Below are 22,597 nucleotides of genomic sequence, written 5' to 3'. Positions count from 1 at the left end.
AAAAAAATATATCTTTCAAATTATGGGTTGACTAGCTGAACTTCCACAAGTTAAATTCAATCGATGACAGATCAGTTGTCAGAAATTAATTGCTTTGTTTATTTGCAGTGCAAGTCCGATTTTTAGTTCCTCTTCGCAACCTTCAAAGACATTTGTAAAAACATTACCACTTTCAATTACGTTATATGAAGTTTACTCGATTATATCCGGCACACATTATACGACGCTTTTTAAGGATTAAACAAAATTGGCAGTTGCTTGAAAAGTAATAATAATGCTTATGTTTTGTTTGTTTGTTATTAAACCTCAAAATAATACTAACACGAAGATACGAAAGAAAAGAATGCAGTACATTAACCTGACCCAAAAAAATATGTGATGAAGGAATTTGTCTTAAATCAGACCTGGCAAAACTTTTTTGCACAAGAAACATTGCCATTACAAAATGACTGAAACTGTGCATGGACAACTCCCTGGAGATACGCTGCAATGTTGTGTGATTGTGGAGCGCTCGCAAATGCAAAATCAATATTTGAACCGAGTCTGCACGGCAATAATTAAGCAGCGCCGATTTTGAGTTTTTTTTATTTTCAATATGCTTTGTGTGCAGCCTAAAACGCACCAGCGCCATACATCACCAACATCACAGCAGGCATTCTGCGGTGGTGCATTATAGGTAGAATGCGCACGTTAAGAATCGCAGTAAACAGCAAACGGGCACTGCGTAATATATATGCAGATGCATTTTAAAATCCTTTATATTAAGTTCACTTGCTTGCTTGCGCGCTTACGACCGTGCAAATCTTTCGGTCGTTTTTTAACCCACTTCCCGTGATCCAATCGAGCTGACATTTTGCACACAGACTCGTTGTGCGTGACAACTTATTTTTGTGAAATTTTTTTTACACTTTTTAGGAAAAAATAAATTATATTTAATTACCAATTCCTTAATGGTGGCAGGCAATCATCTGACCCATAGGTGGCAGCCATCTCAAGCCAGAGGACGAGAGGACTCTAGCCGCCACGCATATAAAGGATTTATAGTGAAACACTTTGTTTTTACATCTGTAATAAACGACTGGACCACGATGTCTGGCTCAGTGTCCTTTATTATTCGGTTCGTGCTGTACACCCACACGGCTGTCTTTACTCTGTAGCTTCTCCACGGTGCTGACTCCAATGTCGGCCCGATCCACAACAGCAGCTCCGCTGCTGTTTCTCTCACACAGCCCCCCTTGGCTGTACTCGCTGCTGCTCTTCTCCCTCCGCAGCTCTGACAGCTTCTTGCTCTCTCTCTCTCTCTCTCCGCAGCTCCTCCTGGCAGCCACACCGCTGCCTCTAACAAGCAGCCCCCTCTCTCTCTCTCTCCGCAGCTCCTCCTGGCAGCCACACCGCTGCCTCTAACACGCAGCCCTCCTGGCTGTCTCCTCTGCAGCTGCACACCACTCCGCAGCTTCCTCTTATCTTCGGGGTTGGCTCCCGATGGCCGTCGGCGCCCCCCCTCTCCACACTCGCCCGCGTGGCCTCACTCTTTTCCGCTCACACCCCGACTGCCTTCCCCTTCCGGTTTACCCGCTTAAGGACCCGAACCTTCCCCCCACGTCACATGACTCCACCCCCCGTGACGTCACATCCGGAAGGTCGCTTACGCCCGCATTACACATCTTTAGGAGACGAGTCGATGTCCCCGTGGCGTAACGGTTGGCACACTCGACTTGGATGCTGCTCTGCACCAAGTATCGACGAGCGGACGAAAGAACAAACCCTCCTGGGTTCCTCTACGTATGCGTGTGCGTTGAACTTCTTTCGCACCGTACGTGTAGCCAACCGTGCTGATCGTAGGTGCGGTGGGAAGGACAGCAAACGACAGTGAGGAGGATATTTACGGCCGAAACAGGAGGATTTCTCGACAAGTCTGGCTACCGCCTGATGATGCCAGCTGTAATTACTGGCGAAACGTCGTACTCGAATTGTAAATGTTATGGTTTTACTCTCCAACACACCGGTGTGCTGTACGAGTAACGAATTGACATGTTTTGTTCACGTGACAACCCTTACTAGTTGGCTTTGTCGGGTGACCGCGGGTTTGACGAGACGTTTCTATTCACGCGATCGAACCCAAACGCCCCTCTTATGAACAGTGAGCTGCCGCGCTCGATCGTGTGTCCCAACAACAACGACGCATGGAAGGAGTTGCGAACATTTACTCCGTGTACGGAGGAAGAGGGACCCTGCCAGATTGTGAATGCGGCGAGATGCAAACCATGAGGCGTGAGTCCACTGATGGCTTCCCCGATACAAGCAACACGTGCATTCTGGTGAAGTTTTACTAGGGAAGGCACACTCAGCTGTATAGCCCTTTTTTAGAAGCGACCTGGCCGCAAATGACAGCTCAACGAAGTGGCTTATCGCATGGAAATGTACAGCAGCCAAATACTGTCAACGCACGGTTTTTTCTAAATGTGGAGGGAAAAAGCGGAGAACCTGGCGAAAAATCCATGTGGTCCCGGAGAGAAAATGCAAACTCCAAATATACAGCAGGCGTCAGGGTTGGGATTGTACCCAACACCTCCTGTATACCAGGAAAAGGAGTTAACATCTCGCCGCTACGGAGCCGTACAGTTGCCTACAAAGTAAAAGATACAATTGCAGCCTGAAGCGTTTTTGAAAATGTGATACGAATTAAGATGATTAGACGGATACCAGACAAGAATCCTGTTGGGATTTCCCAATTTTCGGATGTGCAAGTAACGTTTTCGAATCTGGAAAATCTGGTGGATGACACCGGCACACATTTAGCAATGTCACGGGATCTTAAATATCTACTGTGGATCAAACGGCACGCATTTTCTTTTTTGTGACTACACACGAAGAACAAACAAAGTCCACACGGAACGGTTCCCGGGTCAAAAATGTATCCCAGGATAACTGAATTAATGCGGTCCCTCGGGTTTCCCTCGGAATGATAAGAGACGAAGATCAGCAGAACTTGTCATCTTTGTCGGTCACTAGGCCAGCCTCGAAATCAAACTGTGCTCACGTGCACGGCTCAGCTCTTTAAGACACGACACAAAGGACACAACAAGCGACAGAAGCGGACTTGCCATTGATTGCGATTGCATGTTTTTTGAGATCGAGGGACAGTTTAAGGCGCCACAGAGCAAGTTCGTGAGATGAGAGCCGCTTCTTCTTGGTTATTTCGGTAAAGTCACGTAGAATGGAAATAATAAAATAATAAACATAAAACATAATAAAATAATTCTCACGACGTTTCGGCCACAACGCAAGCAGCCGTCCTCAGGTGGAGAACAGGTCTGTCGGGGAGACAGCGTCTGAATGTTGATTTTAGACGCTGTCTCCCCGACAGACCTGGTCTTCACCTGGGGACGGCTGCCTGCGTTGTGGCCGAAACGTCGTGAGAATTATTTTATGTTTAATTTTTATTATGTTATTATTTCCATTCTACGTGACTTTACCGAAAGAACCAAGAAGGGTTAAGAGGGCTATTATTTTTTTTTTCCTATTGGTTGTGTTGTATGAAAAATAGCACATGCAAAGGCTGCTTCAGTGTACAACTCCGTTGAGATTTTGAAAGGAATGGAGCAGCTACGCCGTAAAGAGAAAGATACCCCGTATCGTCTTTAACTGACTGTTGGGACACGTGCTGTTGGCAAACGCCTCTGAAGATCAACACTGCACACCAAAGCATGAGAGGGTGGGTGGCCAACACCGCGCCCGGACACTTTTGTCTCCCCAGTGCTGATGTTTACACACCGTGCACACCAAGTACTCATTTAAGGCCGAGCCGACCTAGGGGGGGGCCCAGAACCGCTTCAAATATTCGTCAATGCCATTGGTCGTGAGCGGCAATCAAACTTGGGTCGCTGCGTTAAAGAATCATGTGACAGAGACACCGCCAAGTTGGATACTGGCTGAAATCCCAATGAGATGGGGAGGGGGGGGGGATGACAAGCACCATGCGAATCGAACTCAAGTTGCCGTCGAACTCAAGTTGCCGTCGATGGCGTTCAACACATTTGGGCACTCATCAACACCTAAAGCTGGGCTCGTTACAATCCAATATTTGTTGAGGTCGGTGGGGTGGCGGGGGGGGGAGTTTAAATTCACAGAAACGCACACACACAAACAGTCTCACCTTCAAACTCAAGGGAATGCTTATTGATCGAACGCTATCCTCCGCGAATCACATTCAATCACTGCCCGACAAGTCCCCGAGTTTTGTTGCCCGCTGCTCCAGCATGCCAGTCACGCAGTCGATATTTACCTCCCGTTTCTCGGTTACAAAGAGGGCACCCCCTGGCCCATCGCCCCCCACCCCCTACCCCTTCGGCAAAGACCGGCTGCCGCATGCCATGGCAGCGAAAACAATTAAAGAAAATAACTGTGACCCCCGCTCGTCGAGGTCGCATGCGATGCCCTGTCATCGATGGCTACCGCCGACTGGAACCAAAGCTACAAACTCCACGCTGCAGATCGGAAAGCCACGTGGCCACCAAGTGTTTACAGCTGGGCAGTGTCACGGGCGCAGATATGGGCGGCATCTAGATGACACGTACAGGCGCGAACGTTTGTTTCTGTTTTGCACGTGTAGAATGTGCGTTGAACTTCTTTCGCACCGTATGTAGCCAAACCGGGCTAATCGCAGGTGCGGATGAGCGGGGGGGGGGGAAATAAACTAAACACACGCAAAAACTGTTCTAAAGAAATTACTTTTCAATATTTCATGCAAACATTGCATCACATAGTTTCATCATTTACTTTACCAGGCAACAGCATAATGGCACCCACCAGTTTGTTTTTTGCAATCGATACAAAGATGACAATAATAGATAGAGCATCGGCCCACATTTTCCTCTACATTCTCACGGTTATTGAACACAAAAAGGCCCAGAGTTGCAAAGTGGTCAGCAACAAACAGCACAATTGAAGGTAAACTGATGTGCTATGAAGAAGGACCATTGCCCGAAATGTCATAAAATAAACATTATATTTATTTTACGCCAGTGTTTTTTGATGAATGAGTGGAGTTTTGTTTTGTTAATTGCCCATGTGTACCACTGCTAACGCAGCAGCAGCATAACCACAACCAAAGCTCTTTTGTTGTAATATTTAAGGTGTAGTAGATACGGGTTGATGCATTTCGTGATCTGAGCGAGGTTGCAAAAACGTGGAAAAAAAGAACAATATTCTTTGGGTCTTTCGGTAAAGTCACTTAGATAGGTTCAAAGAAAATAACAAAATAGCAAAAAACTACGATGTTTCGACCGCTTGTGTTGATTTCTACTGCAGCCTCCACTTCTCTCCGCAGTCCACCGTCACAAATGAAAAGACCGCTCCACAGGCCCAGTTCACCGTGATTAAGGAAGGAGGCAAAGTGTGAGAATTTATTATTTTAACTGTGATGTTTTATCTAACTTGTGATACTGCCACCATCCCACACATTACGACGCTCACAGCTGCAGGGCTTCATTTTGGTTTCCTGTGAAGTGTTTTCATCGCAGGAATCCCGTAATGAGCCAACCCCTTCGCCCCCATCGCATGCATTCAGAGGCCGATCTTCTAAAACACAGGGTCTGCGTGGGCATTGGACTAGCTTCTCGTATACGGTCGATGAATATTAATATTCATCACACGTTTGGCAAACGTATACTGGCGTAGATTTTCAAGCTATAAATCCACTGCTGGATGAATGTCTCTTTAAAAAAAAAATATAAAAAAAGGTTCTCAAGTGTTTCAAGCAATGGCTTCAGACCAGCCACCGACTGCGCTACAACAAAAATCCTCCCGTCAAATGAATGTTGTTTCTTGACTTTAATTTCGGAAAAAATTCCAGCGCAGAGAAATATAATTTCCACTTGAACCGCTATGCGACACACATCTCTGTAGCATCATGTACAATATGTTGAAATCACAGTGCCCTTTACGTGGATGAGAGGTCACTAGAATCCATCTCAACAGTAGTTCTATGCTATCTGTTTCCACGGGCCATTCTTTAGCGCATAGGGTGGCGAGGAAGGGTTGCACGGCTCTGCACAAATTGTGAATGGACACTTCGGGCCTGATTCCTGTTGAGTTTGTTTTCACACTTTTTTAGAAATCCAAAGCTGATTCCTCTAAATTCTGCAAAAGCAATTTGTCCTAATTTATATGCCTTTATTTCGCAAGCGGGTTTGGGTCGAGCACCACTTGCACAATACATCTTTATAGCCACACTCACCGGGCCTGGCTCCCAGAGACTTCCATGTGTTTTCACCGTTAAAAACACACGATGTACTCATGACACAAGCCACATATGTTTTTTGTTCTTAACGACAATGGTGATATTTTTTTTATTAATTATCCGAAGAAGGAGCAAATCCAAATTGTTCTTCTGTCCAGGGATTATCGTTTGCTCGCCGATGTGTTTTCAGGTTGTGCCGTGTGTTGTTCGGTATGATGTACAACGTGGAGTGAAGCGTTGGACGTCATACCGAACAACACGTGATAGCTAGCCAGTGGTGGCAATGGCAGTGAACTGTAATCCTACAGCGCTGTGGAAGGCAGTTGGGGTTGGTAGATCACCGCACAGATGTTGCGAAACTCTCTTCCCGTGAGCGTCTAGGTTGCCGTACCCATGGAGAAGGCGATACAACAACGTGTGGATTAATTTTCATCCGTCCCATTTCTGTGAATTCCACATGTTTGCATTGGTACGGGATAGAGTATTGACCCCACCGGGTGCTCAGCATGTATAAATACTAATTCCCTTCCAGAAAACATATATATATATAGGACTGCCGAGCTTGGGCAACTGTTGGTGCCGGCTCACCGTCGCCTGTTTGCTGCCTTCCAGCTCGTCCGTAGTTCTTCAGCGATTTGAGATTCGATTTGCATGAACGAGCCTGCTGGATATAATAACCAAGCTAAACTATCGCATTTATACCCAAATACACGTCGGATAGAGCCGCACAACACAACCGCAAACGAAAAAAAAACAACCTACGCAGGGGAATTCTCATTGATTAGCCAAGTGCATCACACTTGAGGAGGAATAGCGCAGTTTCAAGGTAACGCATTGCTTTGTCAGGCGTTGGACTCTTTGTTCCTCCCTTCTGTGGGGAAGCACACATTGAGAGGGCAGCCGTAGATTACCGGGGCCCCAAAGACACTTTGGGGACAAACGCCGCTGACGTCTTCGTTTTTTCAAAGCAACAATCAGGCTCCAGAAACTGCCGCTGCTGATTTCCTTCTCTTCCCTCGGTGTATATGTTTTTTTTGTTTCAGCAGAGCCAGTAAAATCAATTAGCTCTCGTTTCAGACCGAGGCAAAAGTAGGTCAGGATAAAAAAGAAAACCGAGGAAATAATGTTGACAAGTGAAGGAACAAACAAAAGATGCTGGCACACGAGATTCCAAACAAAGTAACCAAAGGATAAAAAAAAAATGGAATTGAAAGGTAAAGACGTAGCTCCGAAAATGTATGGAGTTTAAGAAATGGTGCAAGTTTTGCCATCCTTTCCCACTCTCCCCTCCCCCCTCCTTCTCCCGGCTCCCTCGTTTCAATAACTTACGTTTTTTTACGCGCTTTTTATTAACTCAATCTGTCTGTTGTTGTTGTATCCTCAAATCTTGTAACTCAATTTTTACCCACTTCTCGATCTGGTATCGACTGCAAACTTGGTATACTTATGTCATACTGATGACAATACTATATTCTATCATTAAAAATAACAAATATATATTTGTATCCGTAATTCTTTTTATACGTTATGTTTCGGCTTGGGTATAATTGTCCACGCTCAACTGACGTTGTCTTCCAGGAGTCGTGGAGTTCTGCCATTACGAGGACGGTACATTTCATTAAAGCGTGTTTTTAAAAAAGTTTTTTTTTTAATATTACTTATTTTTCTTCTCTCAGTTTCCTCTCCCCTTATGAAAGTACAATACAAGAGTTTGTGACCTCTGTCTGCGGAGTTTCTGTACCCCCCCGCCCCTCCCTGCGTAGCGGTTAGTGCTCTGTACCAAGCAGCTATGGAAATAAAATGAACACAATAATTCACAAATATGGTGCAAGTTTCTTAAATTCCAGTCCTCCCCGGCCTTTGTCCACACAGCGATACAAATGGGTTCCACCGCAGTAAGCGAATCGGCAGGTCACGTGTGGTAGGGTGAAGTGGGGGCTGGCGTAGAACACATTCCTGCGGAGGGAGCTGGTAGGAACGTTGGGTTGCTCGGTCAATGGCCAGGGTCAACGGTGGCGTGGTGTATTCCGAAAATATGCCCGACTGTGAGGGCGGGCACAAGCCGGCGTGAGTATGTTAAATGTTGAGTTTTATAAGGGCACCACGGGGTGACCAGCCCCTTCACACCCAGCCCCACCCCTCCCACCCCCCACCCAGCCCCACCCTCCTCACCCAGCCCCTCCCCACCCCACCCAGCCCCTCCCTCCCCACCCAGCCCCTCCCTGCACGACGGACGGACACAATAATCCCCTGTGGGCTGGTGTAACCAGGAGGTTCCTACCAGTAAAAGTAGGCCAACATCCCTTCTCAAAGGATTCTCGAGAGCTCTGTCTCGCGAAGTACCTTCTGCCAGCAGTGACGTGAGCCCGCAATCACAGGGTTGCACTTATACCTTTGTAATTTCGCAATCACTACCAGGTCACAGTGTTTTATTGCAATCTCTACTGCGTAACAACAAAATATTGTAATCTCTATCACGTAACAATATTCTATTGTGATGGCTACCGCGTCACAATGGAATATTGTAGTCGCTTACACGTCACAATGTAATGTTTTAATCGCTACCACGTCACATTTTAATATTGTAATGTCTAACCCGTCACAATTTAATATTGTACTCTCTACCAGGTCACAACGCAATATTGTAATCGCTACGACGTCACATTTTTATATTGTACTCTCTACCAGGTCACAACGCAATATTGTAATCGCTACGACGTTACATTTTAATATTGTACTTTCTACCACGTCACAATGTAATATTGTAATCGCTACCACATCACAATGTAATATTGTAATCGCTACCACATCGCATTTTAATATTGCAATGTCTATCACGTCACAATTTAATAGTGTACTCTCTACCAGGTCACAACGCAATATTGTAATCGCTACGACGTGACATTTTAATATTGTACTCTCTACCACGTCACAATGGAATATTGTAATCTCTACCACATCACAATGGAATATTGTAATCGCTACCACATCACAATGTAATATTGTCATCGTTACCACATCGCATTTTAACATTGCAATGTCTATCACGTCACAATTTAATAGTGTACTCTCTACCAGGTCACAACGCAATATTGTAATCGCTACGACGTGACATTTTAATATTGTACTCTCTACCACGTCACAATAGAATATTGTAATCTCTACCACATCACAATGGAATATTGTAATCGCTACCACATCACAATGTAATATTGTAATCGCTACCACATTGCATTTTAATATTGCAATGTCTACCACGTCACAATTTAATATTGTACTCTCTACCAGGTCACAATGCAATATTGCAATCGCTCCCGCGTCACCCCTATGAGGTTCCGTTTTCTCCTTTGCCTGTGGTTCTCTCACTAGTCTTGACCACCCACAATTATCGTCTCTTCGAGTGACGTGTCCTTCCCAAGCCCACTTACTTTTCTTTAACAGTCAATTTTATTGCCTTGATGAACTCGAGTTTTTTTGTTTTGCTCTGTGATCCACGTGCCCATCTTTCTGTCTCCCGGTGTAATTCCAGGCACGACTACTCACCGTGACACACAGCTCAGAGGCATGGACACTGACAGACGGGTACATGCATGACGTGCACGTTGGTGCTGTTCACCCGACGACAAAATATAACCAACGGCCTGGCAGCTTTCTATATCAGGGCTCCCTCTCCTCTGTGGCCCATTTTAACTCTTTGACCTTCAGAGTTAATTTTCATTTCACATCGCAATGCCAGGGCCATGCCTCAAGCTCAGTTTTGCAATCTGTTCGACTCCAAAGCATTGTTTTCTCAAATTACCCCAGTGTATCTTCTTGGTTCTTTCGGTAAAGTCACGTAGAAGGGAAGTAATAAAATAATAAAAATAAAACATAATAAAATAAAATAATTCTCACGACGTTTCGGCTACAACGCAAGCAGCCGTCTTCAGGTGAAGAATGAGACACTACCAAGCTAGCTTATTATTGTATTACTTCCCTTCTACGTGACTTTACCGAAAGAACCAAGAAGATGAATCCCTGCAGTCACGAAAGCTTTAAATCGAAATTTACCCCAGTGTAATCATCAATGCCCACATGCTCACCGGCGGAGGGACAAGTTTCCGCACCAGTGTTAGGCTGCCGGTGTTTTTTTCTTCCCTTCTCGTTGCCGATACTCATCAGCTGACTTATGCTGGCCTGAAAAACCATATGCACGTGTGCTCACGAAGTGCAGCAAATCCCATGTGGGATGGGGAGGAAGGGTTGGTTGCTGGAGGGGGCCAATGACTCTCGTTCAACCGAAAGCTTAGCCCACCCTCCCTCCCTCCCTCCATTAAATTGCATGCATTCAGTGATGACCACGTCCTGTACTATTTAAGACCGGAAGCTGGTGGATTGCTTCACTATGCTGGCAAATCGCCCGATGATGCTGGGTGTAATTAAGAGCGAAACGTTCGTACTCAAATTGTAAATGTTGTGGATTTACTCTCCAACACACCGTTGGGCTGAAGTAGTATACTACACCATACACAACTATACACTATACTATTCACTAATTGGCGTTTTGTTTACGTGACAAATCCCTTACTGACTGGCTGTGTCAGCTGGTGGAGGGTTACGACACATTTATACTTTCGCGATCTAACCCAAAAACCTTTATTATGAATAATATCGGTCGCGAAAGCCCACGTGTTAAGCATTGTTTCAAATACAAACTCCAATCGTTGGAAGGGGTTGCACAAAATGCAAACACCAAAAATGTATAATAAAGCGATTGGAGTCACAGCCATTTCTGACGCACACAGGGGAGTGAGAGCCATCGCAGAATGCATAATAAACAAACGCACATCGTACCTATGCGTTGTGGCCGAAACGTCGTGAGAATTGTTTTATTATGTTTTATTTTTATTATTTTATTACTTCCCTTCTACGTGACTTTACCGAAAGAACCAAGAAGATGAGCACATCGTACCGTTACTCATTCTGTTTTGCGTTTTACATTTATTTTATATATTTGTTAAATTTGGTTTCACACTGATTTGGTTTCCATAGGGCCCCCTTCACAGTAAACAACGTCACGCTACAGAGCTAAAGTGGAATATTTCTGAAGAACGATCCATAAAAAAAAATGTGTGCATGTAAACTCAATATCCTCTTGTCTGTTGTTATCAAACCATGATCGAAAGAAAAATGGGGGTGAAATGATAAATGTTTTTAAATCGATTGAGTAAGGCAAAGTGTTATCTATAACGTCACGCCTAAGCATGCCAAAAATCAAATGTATTGGCATGTTAATGAATGTTATGGATATGTGTGTATCTGTCATACACACACACAGAGGTGCATTGGCCACTCACAACAGGACAGCACAATTATGTAATAATTATTCTGCAAACATCATCACCATCATCAGCCACCCCAAGCTGCTGCCACCCCCCGGTGATTTCACTGCTCCATCTCCTATGTAAGGTCCACGGAGCTATATAGTTTTTTTTCAGAAGCTATCTGGCCACAAATGATGGCACAACGAAATGTATTTTCACGTGGAAATGTATAACAGTGAACGCACGTTGACTCTGAACGTGGAGGGAAACCCGGAGGATCAGGAGAAAAATCCACGCGATCACGGGGAAAGTAAACATGAAAAATTCCAAATATACAGGGTTGGGGTCGGGATCGAACCCGCAACCTCCTGCATACCAGGCGAGGGAGTTAACATCTCGTCGTCCTCTTTCCAGCGTCGTCGTGTCCTGCCAACGCCCACGCGCTCTTCGACGGGGAGCGGTGGCCTATGGTCAAGAAGAATCGCCATCGTCTTGAAATGATGCGCGGAGAATAGTGGGAGCGCACGACCATGCGAAGGAGTGGGGGGGGTGTAGCAGCGTTGGAGTGGTGAGTCGAGAGTTTTGTGCTTGCACTTTGTTTCATCAAAACGCAAAAAGAAATACATTTAAGCAAGCTACGCTTAACTGTCATTGACAAAATGCCAGAGTACGGAACTAGCCCCACAATACGCGCCGTGTATCCCTCGAGTATCCATCCATTTGAAAAGCCTCAGATGCGGTGGGATATATATATAAGCCACCGAACAAAACAAGTCAAGATGGCCCGAGGCTTTGTATTTATTGTCTTATAGATCCCGCCTAGGAATGCGGTACATTGCCAGGTTCAATCCGCTTGATGGTTTTTGCGCGCTGGCTTTAACTCCCTCTTGTGAAAGCCACTCGCTTTCCTCCGCTCGCTTCAATCGGCGTGCCAAATATGCTGTCTTCCAAATTGCACGCCATTGTCCTTTGGAGCTGCTCACAAATTATGGTTTGTCGACGGGTCGGTACGCGCGCGCCCACGTGCTACGTGCATGATTGGGTGCACGTGGGTATTGCACGTCTCAGAGGAGGCGTGGCGCTCACAGCAACGAGCGGAGCCCTGGGCAGCCAAAGCACGGCAGGTGGGCAGGATCGGTGGTATAGCCAACACCTGCGTCATTTCAGTCAGTTAACCCATAACACCATGGGACTGTGTCCCGTGACCTTGTTGCCAGCAGCGAGCCTTCGACACTTCACACGATGGCCTCAAAGTGCACCTAGCCCGGCACGAACGCTTTGGTGACATCACCGTCGATGGCCAATGTTGGCTGTTGTTCTGTCGGTGGTAATGCTATCAGCGTCTTTAGAGCGATTTAAATTCCTCTTGAAAACGCAGCTCTTTAAATTGGTCTCTTACTCCCCTAGTTCTGTCCGTTTTATCTCGGTTCTGTTTATTTACTCGCTTTCCATACACTGGACCCATTGGGATCTACGGATGAAATGCGCCACTTTAGAAATGTACATCATTATGTTTGCCTTGTGGGAGAGTGGTTGGTTCAGCCGTTGGCTCACGGCGCAATTAATGAACCTGGCGGCCTGAGTTCGCATCCTGGCCGCTGTGAACATCGGTGATGAATGATTGTCCTGAAGATCCATTGTTCTCCCACCTTCGCCAGCCCACACGGACCGACGTGGAGTGAAGTAAGGTGTGCGGGAGGCACTCATCCAGCAGTTGATTTGACAAAAACGGGCTATATATGTGCGTAAATCATTGACCACGAAAACGTCACGGATGACGATGCTACATCAGTAACGTCACTGGACATTGACTGAACCCAATTATTACGACGCGAATGGTAAAATGCTCGACTAATTTCTCTCCTTGGAGACTTTAAAAAAAATGTTTTGTATCATTTCCTTACAACCTCCCGCACCTCCGATTAGCACGGTTGGCTATATATGGTGTGAAATAACTTCAACGTACACGCATGCAATTACACACCAACATCTACAGCGACGTGGATATCTCGTACTGAAGCCCTCTCTGGGTAGCAGTCGCGCAGCATTTGTGGGGAGGCAGCTGTTGAGACTTGAGGGGGGCTTATCCGCCCCCTCCCCGCCACGGCTGAAGTCTCGGCAACGCCCCCCCCACCCTACCTTCAATGAGCATGAACTATCATCACGTGAAATCCGGTCTTGCTCGCAGCAGCCGCCTTTAGCTAACCATTGAACGAAGACGGTCACTGCATCGCGCGTCGCTTTCAGATTCGCTTCTGCGGCCGTCTGGAACGCTCTTCCTTCCGATATTAGGAAGCCACTGGAGCTATGTGCACTTTTAAGTCTAGATTGAAAAGTAATTTCTTCACAACTGCGTTTCGTGTTCAGTTCGTCGTCCTTCATCCGCACCTCCGATTAGTATGGTTGGCTACGTACGGTGCGAAAAAAGTTCAACATAGATCCATTAAGTGATGGGCTTCGCAGCCTTGTCCCCATATACAAATGGGCATTGCTTGGTATAGGGAGTGAGAGCAGAATGCACAACAAAGTCAAGATCGTACTGATTCTATCAGTTAACGTGTATTTAAAGTTCGTTGAACGTTGACTATTTCTTGCCCCCACTCCCCTACCCCACCCACCCCCTTTTAAACAAGGTCACGGCGACAAAGCAGTTGGGGGCAACCGAATAGGTTAAATATCACGGCGTTAGCAAACTCCCTCTCCCACTCTCTCTCTCTGCCTGCGGCTGCGTGGCCTGCAATAAACAAGTTGCGTTCCCTCAGATGTACACGGGGGCCAAGTCCCGTGAAGCCTGGCGCAGCGGGAGGGGCAGAGGAGGGGAGCAGTTTATCTCGTGCCTCTGATGAGGCTTGAAATTGGGGAGACGTGCTCGGCATGGGGCCCCGGCCGCTGTGCTCGCGCAAAAAAGTCTCGAAGGCCGAGCAGATTTGACGTGGGAGGGGGGGGGGGGGAATTAAAGGGCTTGTGGTGCCCGGTAACTCAATTGTGAGAGCCCCCCTCTCTCACCCCTCCTGCCCGCCCTCCAGCCCCCTCCCCCCAAATCTCCACGGTGTACAGCCCCGTACAGCACTCTCTCGGTTGGTCTCCCCACCACAACAATAACAACCGCCATTCGCCACTGAGTGGTGGTGACATCACCACGAGGCTTGTGCCAGGCTATGTGCACATTGAGGCCACGTGAAGTGTCGAACGCCCGCTGGAAGGAGGTCACTGGGCAGACCCAGGTGCCACGGGTTGACTGACTGAGAGGACTTGCTGATGCACCACTCCACCCACCCACACGCCCGCCCGCCCCTTTATTAGATATTTATAATATACACCGTATTCCCTCGTTATTCGCGAGGGACACTTTCCGGAGATGGTCGTGAATAACAAATCTCGTGGATAATGATATTGGCCTCCGAAAATGAATTGCCTTAAATACGTACATAAATAAGCTATCAAATGCATGCCAATTATCGCATCGCTTTATCTCATCGCTTTATCTCATCGTTTTTTTTCTCTCTCTCTCCTCTCTCTCGATGCAAGTTCGTGAATGATGAGGCAACGCTGCAATGCTGTCCAACGACAGTTCGGTAAGGTTTGTCACGTAAACGAAACGTGCCATTGAGTTACTACTTCAGCCTACCGGTGTGTTTGGAGAGTAAATCCACAAAATGTTTAATTTGAGTACGACGTAATTACATCCAGCATCATCGGATAGCGAAGCAATCCACATGCTTCCTTTATTATGAATAATATTGGCCGCGAAAGCCTTCCGTCTTGTAAACTCACTACCGCCACACTTATTCTCTCACTCTCTAAAAGAAAGAGAGAGAGGAGGAGGAATCAGACTAGCGGAATGACAGAAGCCACACGATGAGTCGGTGCCAAAAATGGCTCATGCTCGGACTCTGCTGTCCCCTACGTATGAATGGGTTATCGGCCAATTAAAAAGTGTTCACGCTTGCTCAGTGTGTCACGGGGGTCACGATGACTCTCGCACGATGATGATCCAATATAAATGAGACATTTTGTGTGTACGGTTGTGTTGCAATTATGGAACCTGCCTTATATATATGAATAATATAAAAAAAAACTGGCTAGATTAATCAGAGGCTTTGCCAAACCGGCGACGCCGAGTTGCAGCGCGCACACAATGTCCTCTTGGACGTTCCCTGACGTTTTGTCGCGAATGCTTTTCGACTTAAGTTTTGAAAGCACTCAGGCCATTGGCTTTGCCCGTTTGTCTCTCCACATGCCTGTAACATAGGGTCACGATAACTCTCGTGAAAGATGATCCGATATGATTTACAATCGAATTTATTTTCTCTTCTTGGGGTCGCATCACGTGGGTAAATCGCCAATGCGCGTATTTACACCCTTATTCACCCGCCACAGCCTTATTAAACAGAGTCGCCACATGAATAAAGTGGCCAATATATTTACCACTCGAGGGTAACCGACGGGCGTGTTGGAAAAAAATCCACAGAATGTAACATTTCGGTAGGGACGTTCCACTGGCAATTGCAGCCGACACATCGTTAAGGCCAGAGCTGTGGAAATGTTCTCCCACATTTGTACAACTTGATTTGGCTGTGCTGGGTCGAGGAGGGTTCTACCACACACGCACTGACATTTTATTCAAACCATCTGGATCCAAGAGTACAAGTTGAATCGTATTATCGGTCGCGAAAAGCCTACGGTGTTATACGATTCAACGTTGACGAAAAAATGGCTTGGAACCTGTGCTGTTGCTGTTTGAAACTCACCCCGTAGGAAACAGGCCACGTCGATCAAAGGCTTTTGCGCAAAAATGCGCAACGATAAAATAACAAAAAACAGCACTAAGTGGAAAACCTTTTAGGCCAAGGCGAAGATGTCACACGCGGAGGGGGGTGGGGGAAAGTCTCACATTCCCACAACATCATTATACCCGACATCTCGGTTAATAGGTGTAGCCCTTCCAAGACACCTGGCTGCAATGGAAGAGTAGGCTAAAGACTCTCCGAAAGGAGGTTCTCTGGGGCTTCTCGCTAGTGGAGGACCTTCCACCAGCAGTGGCATTAGCAATAAATTGCAGGCTATACTTTAGCTAACTCTAATATAAATGTGTAAAAACAAACGGCCTCTAACGCCGGACAGTATGCTTATTGTTGGAATGTATCATCTATCAGAAATGCGAATTAAAAATATGTATTTGAAGAAATTGCAAAAAAATTAGCACGTCTCTCTACCTCTCGAAAGCCTACGCGTTATATGTCTGTCCACCTCATCCTTTGCATTCCCTACTTCTTACCCGATTCCCTCAACTATTCTGTCACCTAAACAGTCCAACAAACAAACTGATAGGTTGCTAAAGTTGAACTTAGGTTTAATTTGGTTAAAAATTGGGCTAATCAAGCTGGGGATAGAAAACGGCTGGAAGAAATGGAAATGGATGTACAATTATAAGACAGCTAAAGTTTGACTTGGTTGATGACATCTTTCCAATGATTGCTCAATTTGAAACCATCCTCTCGGTTGAAGTTCTGCCTATGTTTGTATATCTGGATGGCTTCAAGGACAAATCTTTGGTGGTATCCGGGAGTTTTGCAGAGTACTTTGGTATCGGAGAAAACAATATCATGTGTTGAAACAATGATCAGCTAGGTGTTTCTACATTTTGGCTTTGGGTTTTAGAAGAGTTCGTGCAACATTGTGTCCCTCTGTCGCGTTGTCGTCTCTTGTCGTTGATATGGCAGAAAAGTGACCCGGTAAAAAAATAAATAGGCAAACACACGTAATAGCCATACATAATTTAAACACGATTGCATTGCACATCATTTATACTTCAATGCGTTCAGATGGGAATGCAGGTTACTCTATTTTTAGCGTTGGCAGTGCCTACATATTTCATTCCTTTGCCCAGTGCCATGCATGGGGCAATGTAAATGTAAAGTGTGTTTACAATTGAGTCACACCACCTTTAACCTGCCCAACCCAGGCATCATTTGAATTTCTCAACAACCCCGTGTAATACGCACGCCTTTTACTGTAGAGCAGTGTGACGGGAAAGGTCACCTCATAGGCCATCAATGCCTCTGAGCATGCGAGGTGAAGTGTAATTAGTGCACACTCAGGTTTTCGCTCTTCTGTTCCCTGCAGTGATTTTTTTGTATTCTTTTGCTCTTCGTAGATGCCACAGTTGTGTTCGCAGATGCCTACAAAAAACGATAATTTAGGATTTAAAAAAAAAACTATCTATTGTAATTTTTTTTCCCACCCGATGTTTTCTTGATTGTGCTATCGGTGCCGTGTCGAAAGACGAAGTATCCTGCTCGGAGCACCCGGACGGCAGTGCGACCCGACGTGTTAGAGAACGGCTCAAGCAAGCGGATGTCACAGAGCTACCTCCGAGATTCCCTCTTCAAGTGATGTCTGGCCTATGCGGTAGAGGGCAGTACTTAACCACCCACTCTGCATATATATTGTGTTCGTCGCGTGACAGTCAAGCCGTAATGTTTTTGCTAGTGATGGAAATTCGCCAAGAAGACTTTATTTTCGTAATCTGCATGTAAACAAATCTATACCAGTTTAACACGTAGGCTTTCGCGACCAATATTATTCATAATAAAGGTTTTTGGGTTAGATCGCGTTATTTCTAAATAACCCTCCACCACCCGACACGGCCAAACAGTAAACAATGTGTCACGTTAACAAAAGACAAATAGTTCCCTACTTTAGCCCACCGGTGTGTTGAAGAGTGAATTAACATCTTTTGTAAACGTGACGCATTTTTTACTGTTTGGCCGTGTCGGATGGTGGAGGGTTACGACACATTTATAAATAACGCGATCTAACCGAAAAACCTTTATTATGAAAACTATACCATTTAAAATAATAAAAAATCGTCAATATGCACGGATACTGGAAGGCATTTCAAAATGTGTGTGCATCTGTGTAAGTATTTAGTTATTTTATACGCAGGCTTTCACAACCAATGTGATTCATAATTAGTTTATTTTGGGTTAGTTTGTGCAGGCATATTGTAAATGGGAAAAATAGCCAATTAAATCAAACACAATTTTGGAAATGCGCTTCTCAAAATGCAGGTTTTGCTGATGAAACCAAATTATTAATTGAAATATTTTCCAGCATGAAAACGTAATTTGATGGGCTCTCCGAGGCGTTGGACAGTTGGCAGTTAATAAATTGACAATATCCCTTACACGACATCATTACCCAAAAAGAAACAATGACTCAGCAATACTAATGTTACTTTTCAAGGGCGCGTGACGGCACGTCGTGGGACGGACATCACACACGTTGGCATCAGCTTGGATGCGTTTATGGCAGGGGTAGGGAACCTTTTTTCTGCCAAGGGCCATTTGGATATTTATAACATCATTCGCGGGCCACACAAAATTATCAACATAAAAATTAGCCCGTTATATTTGGTCAAACGTTTAATGAACTCACCCCTAATGTCATGGCTGGAACTGCTTCTCTTTGGTGAGGTGTGTGATGTTAGCTGGTGTTGCTACTCGCAACTGCTTTTTCAGGTTAGCTCTTAAATTGATTGAATTTCGAGTCCCGCCTGCGGTTGCCTTGGCAGGGCCAGGCCAAATAATTTCGCGGGCCTTATACGGCCCGTGGGCTGGACGTTCCCCACCCCTGGTTTAGGGGAATCTCGCATTTCCCTTTCGCCCTGGTTTTTGTGTGAATCCTTTCAGCGCCGTTTCTTCATGTCTCCAAGTTGCAGACCACTCCTTTTCTATCAAACTGACTTGTTTTCTATTTTGCGTAGTCCACGAAATATCTCCGGAACGTATCCCTAGTGAATACTGAGGGAATACCGTACACATATAGTCATTTGACAACATACGACTTCCACATCTGGCAATGCTTCTATGACTGTGTTTTCAGCTACTGCAAGGCGTATTTTATTTTAAACTCCAACCCTTTCAAGTGGCTTCTTGCACCGAATAGAATTAGGGTGTTGTATATCCAACCTTTAATGTGCCTAAAATGTAATTTTCTTTAACAGCAAGTCTGCGTTGAATGTAATTTAACTTTAAGTACTGTGTCTTGTGTTACTTGGGTGAATTATGCTCTACGTCACGCCTGTGAGCATTGGTCTGAGGTTTTATAATGAGATAGCATAGGCTCCTAGACTCAGACCTCCCCTCTAAATATATAGGCATGCTGCGGTTTATTGAAGATATAAATTTTGGAAAAATAAATTCATAACCTATGCATATGTTGGCAGAGGCGCGTATGCATGTGGCACGAGATTATGCGTGCGTGTTTTGTTTGTGGGGAGTGGTGGCGCGGCGGTTAGCGCACTGCGCTACAAACAGCGGTGGCTACTGATCGCGAACTGTTCTGGGACTCCCCTAGGTAGACGCAGCCTTACATGACTACCTGTTGCGGTGTGGTAAACATCAGCGGACGTATTTGGCATGGGGAGGCTTTCATCCAGCATCGCATTGCCAATTGCCAAAGGTCTTTGCATTATTACATTTGAATACTTTACACGGTGTACATATACAGAAGCTCTCAGTCCGAGCTGGTATTGTTGTGTAAAGATGACCGTGTGGGTGAAACAGCTTTTGATCGTATTTGCATTACAGAACGGATCACGTGGTGTTTATTTGCCTTTGGCTTTGAGAGAGCAACATAATTACCTTGTTTGACATACGGGCGGCTGTTGACGCAAGTGGAGGCCCACTGAAACTCAATTCACGTGGCGTTTTCTGGCTGTCATTCCACCTCATTTGTGGCAGAAGATCTTTCCTTTGAAATTGAAGGCAGTGTCCAATGCGTCCCAACAGCTTTTAGGCGGAATGACTCAAAGTGGGTCGGGTTTGGGGACCGTGCCTTGAGATGGTAGTGGAAACTTTTCATCAAAGTAGAAACTTTCCACCGTTTAGCGAAGTCGCGTTCAATCACCACTGGTTGCGTGGATAGTGCTTGAAGTGCTGAGAGGGCCCGGTGACCCATTCCTCTCCGAGTCACGAGGTGGGTTTGTGGCGGCCACCTTAATGCGAATTTTTGGGTGGAAAGCCCTCTCCAAATGTACCAGAATCTGTATTTATCCTGGAGAAATCTGATGAGCTATGAAGCTCTTTTTTCATGGATGTCCAGTAAATTTATGGCAGTCGCCATCAGCGGGAACAGATGTACAAAGACAAATACAAAGATACTTTGTATAGTCTTAACACACTTGGGGCAAATGCTGTTAGCGAGCGCTTGATGTGCACACACACACGAAGGAGATGAATGTAACAATGTCGACAAAGATAACTATGATTGTGATTACGAAATTATGAATGATGTTAATGATTGTAGTGATGTTGATATTTTTAATGACGTTAATTTTGATAGCAATCAGAATCATATTAATTTATTTTCGAGGAACGTTACAAAACATCAAACAAAAACACGATAGGAGTGCCAAGTATTGGAAATATAAACAAATCACTTTAAACATATATAAGCGACCTGGCCACAAATGATAGCTCAACAAAGTGGCTTATCACGTGGAAATGTATCGCAGGAAAATTATCTGAATGCATGTCTCTAATTTCGATAACAAATGCCATCACAATAGAGAAGGTCACGATAAGTGCAGTATGTGGATATTTGTTAAAGCTAAGATTATGACGCTGCTGCACGTGATCTTACTTCTGCTGCCGCTGATCGGAACGCTTGGCATGGTTGCAACGAGAAGCGGGGGCCATCAGTCCATCCAGATAGTTCGGTTTGAAGAGCAGATTAATATCTAGCTTCTCATTACAACACCTTTCCTGAAGTTTAACACGGAGGCTTTCGCGACCAAACTATTATTCGCAATAAAGATGTTTTGTTGGGTTAGATCGCAAACATATAAATGTCTCGATAACCCACCACCACCCCACAGAGCCAATCATTAAGGCTTGTCACGTGAACCAAACTTGGCAATTAGTTACTACTTCGGCACACCGGTGTGTTGGAGAGTAATAAGTATAACCCGTAACAACAAAGTTTTTCACTATAAATCCTTTATATGCGTGGCGGCTAGAGTCCTTTCGTCCTCTGGCTTGAGATGGCTGCCACCTATGGGTCAGATGATTGCATTGCACCATTAAGCAATTGGTAATTAAATATAATATTTTTGTCTTAAAAAGTGTAACATTTTTGATTTTTTTTTTACGAACATTAATTGTCACGCACAACGAGTCTGTGTGGAAAATGTCAGCTCGATTGGATTACGGTAAGTGGGTTAAAAAACGACCGAAAGATTTGCACGGTCCTAAGCAAGCAAGCGAACTTAATATAAAAGACTTAAAAAGGCAGCATTTATAATTTGAGTACGACGTTTCGCTGGTGATTGGAACCAGCTTCATCGGGCGATTTTTGCCCAGAATTTAATACCGAAACTTAACCTGAAGATTTCCAGTGAGTCAGCTTCCGCCACCACCACCACCACTACCACGTGTTGAGTTGTGGGGTAGCCGGTGCCAAACTCCCAGGGCCCTCCACGTGTTAAACAAAAACACCTCCTCTTGGCCTCCGTCATGAACTTTCCCACACACGGATTCGACCCGTGGTGGCCTCTGAGTTTTCTTCTCTGTGTTGAGCTTCTAGCAGTAGTCTCGCTCGACTTGGTCGATATTATTAATTGATGATGATGCAATGGACGAGGTTATCTTGGCACAAATCCGACAATGTGAATGCAAGGTCTACGCGAACAGGGTTGCTTTAGGAGTTTCCTTTGCAAAGCATAGCTTGCCAAGCTGTTATAAGAGTCATGTAAAATAATTATGTTAGAAAAGGTCGGAATATTAAGCTACACAAAAATGTACATTAATATATATATTACGTAATGCAGTTTATAAATCAGCAATATTAGCCTTAGTCATAGAAACTAAAACTTTCACGTAAGTGTTGAAATCAGGCATGAGGTATGGTTTATACGATTTGACATACAAGCTGTCCGAATAATGAAACCAATTTTGCATGAAGAATTGACTTTGGGTTACATTTTTGAGGCGGCCAGATGGCTTAGAGGTCAGGGTACTGAGCTGGCACTACTGATACCCTGAGTTCG

Source organism: Lampetra fluviatilis, chromosome 51, assembly GCF_964198595.1.
Source record: "Lampetra fluviatilis chromosome 51, kcLamFluv1.1, whole genome shotgun sequence".
Taxonomy (NCBI): domain Eukaryota; kingdom Metazoa; phylum Chordata; class Hyperoartia; order Petromyzontiformes; family Petromyzontidae; genus Lampetra; species Lampetra fluviatilis.
This window is presented reverse-complemented; position numbering follows the sequence as displayed.